Source organism: Dromiciops gliroides, chromosome 4 (assembly GCF_019393635.1).
Source record: "Dromiciops gliroides isolate mDroGli1 chromosome 4, mDroGli1.pri, whole genome shotgun sequence".
NCBI classification, from domain to species: Eukaryota; Metazoa; Chordata; class Mammalia; order Microbiotheria; family Microbiotheriidae; genus Dromiciops; species Dromiciops gliroides.
This window is the reverse complement of record NC_057864.1, coordinates 59683950-59690006: the sequence shown is the minus strand read 5'-3', so window position 1 is coordinate 59690006 and position 6057 is coordinate 59683950. Positions and strand designations below refer to the sequence as shown.

At 42.4% G+C, this 6057-nt stretch overlaps 1 pseudogene; it reads left to right on the top strand.

Moving 5' to 3' along the window:
• The first annotated feature begins 1333 nt into the window (after positions 1-1333).
• On the top strand, positions 1334-1450 carry LOC122726901 (annotated as a pseudogene).
• The last annotated feature ends 4607 nt before the right edge of the window (positions 1451-6057 follow it).

Here is a 6057-nt window from a genome sequence, read left to right as displayed (position 1 = left end):
TAATAATGTGTACTGCTCTCTAGACTTTTCAAAAGGCTTCCAGCCCCCTTTCATTTGCTCCTTACAGTATCCCTGTGAGGAGGTGGGGGCAGATATTACTCTCTCCATTTTATAAGTGAAGGGTCTGAAGCCCAAAGAGATGGAGTAACTTGCCCATGTGACACCTTGGCTAGTTAGTGACAGCACTAGCACTGGAAGCTGGGGCTTCAGCACTTTCCACTAAATCTTGGCACCTCCTCATCAGTTAGGTCCATGACTGACTGTCTTTTCCAGCCACTTACACTTAGCGCCAACCATACTACTGGTTGTGTCAGCAATGGCTATTTATGAGCCCTAATCCGTGAGCATGGGATTTAGTTGTGCTGATTCCACCTTCCCAATGACTTTCTTCTCCATCCTCTTCCATCTACTCCCATGATAGAGAACGTTACCATCTCCAGTTTGGCCTCCTAATTGGTCTTCCTGCTTCCAGTCTCTCTTCTCACCAGACATCTGCCAAATAGTCCAAAAGCACAGGTCTGAACGTGTAACTACCCCCTTGATCCTGAAGTTGAAGAGGCTTCGTATACCTCCAGGATAACATATAACCAACCCCCTTACCTTGGCCTTTTATAATCGGACTCCAACATCTATTTCCAAATGGATTTCATGTTGCTCCCTCCCACACAACATTCCAGACAAACTGAGCTACTTGGTGTTCCTCATACCTGTGCCTGTGCCTCCCTCTACACGAAGCTATTCCACACGCATGATAATGCTTTCCTCACCTCTGCCTCTCGAAGCCCCTAGCTCCCTTCAAGTCTCTGCCCACATGGCACTTCCTCTAAGTGGGCTTTACTGTTCGACCCCACTGTTAATGCTATTCCCTCCCCCAATTATACTGTATCTACTTTGTATATATTTTGTACTTACCTGTATACGTGTTTTCCTCAAGTAGAATGTAAGCTCCTTGAGGGCAGGGACTGTTTTGTTTTTGTCTCTCCAGTGCCTAGACAATATCTTGCACATAGTAGGCCCTTAATAAATGTTTGTTGAACTGAACTGAATGAGATATAAACCACGAGGCTCCTTGTATTCCATTGTGTCCCCTTCCAGAAGCCACAGGAACTCTTTCCATTTCTTTAACAGAATGATCAGTCTTTTCTTTTTCTTTCTTTCTTTTTTTGTTTTGTTTTTGCAGGGTAATGAGTGTTAAGTGACTTGCCCAGAGTCACACAGCTAGTGTCAAGTGTCTGAGGCTGGATTTGGACTGTGCCACCTAGCTGCCTTTTCTTTTAGCCATCTCAACAGCCTGTAAATTACATCCATCTATCTTTTTAAAAATTGAACTATTGTGCTCGTTTCAGCAGCACATATACTAAAATTGGAATGATACAGAGAAGATTAGCATGGCCCCTGCGCAAGGATGACACGCAAATTCGTGAAGCATTCCATAAAAAAAAAAATTTTTTTAAATTAAACTATTTTTTTTTTGTCCAACTAACAAACGTCTATTTTCTCTCTCTCCCACCTTCACCCCCGCCCCCCGCCACAGTGGGGATGGGGTGGAAATTCTTATAATAAATATGCATAGTCAAGATAATAAAGTTCCCATATTTGACATGTCAAAAAAAAATCTGTCTCTGCACTCTGAGTCCATCAACCTCTTGGGAGGTGGGTAGCATGTTTTATCATTCATTCCCTGGAATTGTGGTCAGTCATTGTGTTGATCAGAGTTCTTAAGTTTCTCCTTTACAGTGTTATTATACTTTTCTCTTTACTCTGCATCAGTTCATATAAGTCTTCCCAGGTTTCCCTAAAACTCCCTTTAGCATCCTTGTATTGTACTGCACAATTTGGCCTACTCTTTCACACTGCAGATTTGCAAGCACATTAACACTAAGAAGCATCACGACCAACAGGACCCTCTCACCCCAGTAGATTGACTTTGGACAGCCAAGAGAGGTGAGGTCAGCTGAGGTAGTCTTTATCTTTTTTTTTTTTTTAGTGAGGCAATTGGGGTTAAATGACTTGCCCAGGGTCACACAGCTAGTAAGTGTTAAGTGTTTGAGGCCGGATTTGAACTCAGGTACTCCTGACTCCAGGGCCGGTGCTCTATCCACTGTGCCATCTAGCTGCCCCCAAGAGGTAGTCTTTATCAATACAGTTGTATCAGAAGGGAATTTGTATTCCCTCTTGTGGGCTTCTGTGATACTGCTCTTTCTGGGCTCTCCTACCTGCCTGACCATTCCTTCTCAGGCTTTTCCATAGATTCATTGCTTTCTTCCTGTCCACTAAGTATCCACTAAGGCTTTTTCCTGAGCCCTATTCTCTGGGCACACACTCTTACCTTTGCAATCTCATCTATTCCTTTTTTTTTTTTTGAGGCAATTGGGGGTAAGTGACTTGCCTAGGATCTCAGACAGTTAGTAGGTGTCTGATACCAGATTTGAACTCAGTTCCTCCTCACTCCAGGGCTAGTGCTCTATCCACTGCACTACCTAGTTGCCCCAATGTCATCTATTTCTACAACACTAGTTATAACCTCTAGGTAGATGACCTGCAAGTGCACATACTCAGTCCTGAGTTCCAGTCCAGTATCTACAAATGCTTGCTAGATTTCTCTACCTGAATGCCTTGTCAACTCTTCAAACTCAACATATCCCAAACTGGGTCATCTTCCACTAAAACTTCCCCCTCCTAATAAAAAGCATAAAGTCTCACACATCCTAAGCCTCAAGGTCATCTTTGACTTCTCTTCATTCTCCTTCATTATTTTTGTTTGTTTGTTTGTTTGTTTGTTTAGTGAGGCAATTGGGGTTAAGTGACTTGCCCAGGGTCACACAGCTAGTAAAGTGTTAAGTGTCTGAGGCCAGATTTGAACTCAGGTACTCCTGACTCCAGGGCCGGTGCTCTATCCACTGCACCACCTAGCTGCCCCTCTCCTTCATTATTAACATCCAAAGAGTAAAGTTTTGTCAGTTTCCCACACACAGTGTATTTTCTAGCCATCAAGAGGATCATATTTAGAACTGGGAGGTGCTGTAGGAGCTGCCTAGTCCAATATTCCTATTTTACAGATGAGGAAATGCAGAGAAGTTAAAGAATTTGTTCAAGGTCTCACAGATAGTGTCAGGGACAGAATTTGAGCCCAGGTCCCCTGACTCCAAATCTAAGCTTCTTTCCGATGCACCATGTTGTCTCTCCTATCAGAACTTCTTCAGCTCTCCTTGGACTATTTAAGAGCCTCCTAACTCTCCTCCTTGGCACCCATTTCTACCCCATTCAATGCATTCTTCATGCACTTGTCACTATAATCCTCCTGAGCCACAAACCTGATCTAAGAACTCTTCCATTCATCATCCCCTTAGCCTTGGCTCCAACCCAATGTAGTGCCTGGGGCCACCCCCAAACTTGGCATGGGTCTCCCAGAAAGGGCTACCCTGAAGCCAAAATACTTTTTCCATCTTCATCCACTTAAGACAATAGTTCTCAAGCCCCCACCAATATGTGTTTAATAATTTTGCTAGAGGACATAATCCAAAGTAAAGGCATTTAGTGAAAGGACATAATAAGAAAAGTAGCAGGAAAAGTTTCCTTCTATAAACATGGGACTCGCTCTCCTACTTGTACATGTCATTATTGAGAAGAGCAGATAAATATAGGAAATGTGGCATTGGAACCAGTGGGCAGGTGGCAATCCCAATTCCATAGTGTTGTTCATGTCTTTTAACAATGCTATTTTTAAAAAAATTTTTTTTTAGTGAGGCAATTGGGGTTAAGTGACTTGCCCAGGGTCACACAGCTAGTAAGTGTTAAGTGTCTGAGGCCAGATTTGAACTCAGGTACCTCCTGACTCCATGGCCCGTGCTCTATCCACTGCGCCACCTAGCTGCCCCTTAACAATGCTATTTTAACAATGCTTCATGTTATTGCTAAGGGCATGCTCCTGCTGATCTCAGTTGGATACATGATCTGCTTACTGCTCTGTCATGTGCTGCTCTGCTGGAAGCTGCCCTACTGGGCACATACTGTCTACCAGCATTGCCAGGTGTGGCCTCACTGGTCTCATGGCTGTGGAGTTTCTTTCTCTTTCTAGCTTTTTGCTTCAGTTGAAGTTTTGGCTATAAAACTATCTCAGGCAGAAGAGTAGATTCTGCCTCATTCTTTTAGGTCAAACATCAGAGGCTTTTTTATACCTTTTAGAAAATCAGCCACTCTTGCTTTAGTCATAAGACTAACAACATTCCTTTAAAAAAGATCATTCTTGGTTTTTGCCTTTACTAGTGGCCTGCTATTCTTTTCTAGAGCTTTGGCTATAAAACTTTTCATCTTTAGTAGTTGGCCCTGGGCACTAATCTTATCCGGATACAGAGCAGTGGATTATGGGTAAGATAATTCTCTTAAGCTTAACCTTTTCTTCCTGACCACTGAATAGCTTTGGACTCCATAGATGATCTCACTCTAATTTTCAGTACACGTTCCATTGATCTACCAATTTTCATCTCTGAAGACTAGATTACACTTGTAATGTAAGTAACTACCAAACAACTCTTGGGTTTGTAGTTCCCCAGTTTTTTCAGCTCTAACTACCTTTCCATGCAGATGAATATCTGGGGAGCAGGAGAAGGCATAGAGACAAGGCTAAACCCTAAGAGTAAGGTCATTGTCTTTCCTATTTGCCTGGCCAAGATACTAGCATTTTATTTATATTCATATATGGGGGCAGCTAGGTGGTGCAGTGGATATAGCACCAGCCCTGGAGTCAGGAGTACCTGAGTTCAAATCCGGCCTCAGACACTTAACACGTACTAGCTGTGTGACCCTGGGCAAGTCACTTAACCCCAGTTGCCTCACTAAAAAAAAAAAAATAAATAAAAAATAAATATATTCATATATGGCCAAATCCTAAAGAGGCTTTGAGATTCTTCTTTCACTACCTTTTCAGGAGATGTTTAGTAAAAGTTTGTTGACTTGAAGTGAATTGCCTTGAATGCAACACATCTAGCCCACAGAGAGGAATACATAGAATGAATCCCTAGATTGTAGGAAAAGAATGTCCAAACCTCTCTCATCCAAGGGATCGTTTCACAAGCCTTCTCATCATTCAGGAGTGGCTTCACAGCAGAGTAAATTGGCAGCATAGGTCTCTGTTCTCCATTTCTATGCCTCAATCAAGTAAGGGGGCTTCCCTTAGGAGACACCATTACTAAAGGTAGATATCACACCAGTCTTTAGCTTGGAACTTTGGGTAACTGATTTAGTCTCTGAGCTTCTCTACTTTCTCAATTTTCCTTATGGCTAGAATACTTCCACCACCTTTTCCTCTAAGCTGTGATTCAGATTACTTTTCAAACAAGTCTCAATCCTACCTAATGTTTTTATCTTACAGAGGGAAAAGACACAAGGGGGACAGAATAGTTACAGAAATTTAAGGGACTGTTATATGGAAGAGGGATTTTATTTTTTTATGATACCAAGGGAGGGACTGGACTAATAGGATGTAGAAGGTATTGTTGGGGGCGGGGTGGCATTTTGGTTCAATATAACGGAGTGATTCCTAATATTACCACTATCCAAACATGAAATAAGTTGCCTGGTTATATAGTGAGCTTTCCATCATTGAGGGTATTCAAGCACATCCTGAACCTCTTAGGAATGTTCTATAATTTACATTTAAGGTTGGTGGGGCTATGGTGGTGGTGGTGGCAGAGGAGGAGGAGGAGGAGGAAGGGGGGAGGATTGTACTAGATGAGACCTCTAAGGTTCCTTACAAATCACAAGATTCTGTGAATGCCATTCTATTGACTGACACTTCACAGGGAGAAAGAGAAAGGGAGAAAGATTGTGCTTGTGTGTGTGTGTGTGTGTGTGTGTGTGTGTGAGAGAGAGAGAGAGAGAGAGAGAGAGAGAGAGAGAGAGAGAGAGAGAGAGAAAGGGGAAAGGAGAGAACTTGATTTCCTGTTTCTTTCTTTCCAGATGGTCTGTAATATAATGAAATAATTACATTATTTCTCTTTATCCCTCCTTTGACCTTCACCCAAATATTCTCCATCTTCTTCCCTACTCTACTCCTTT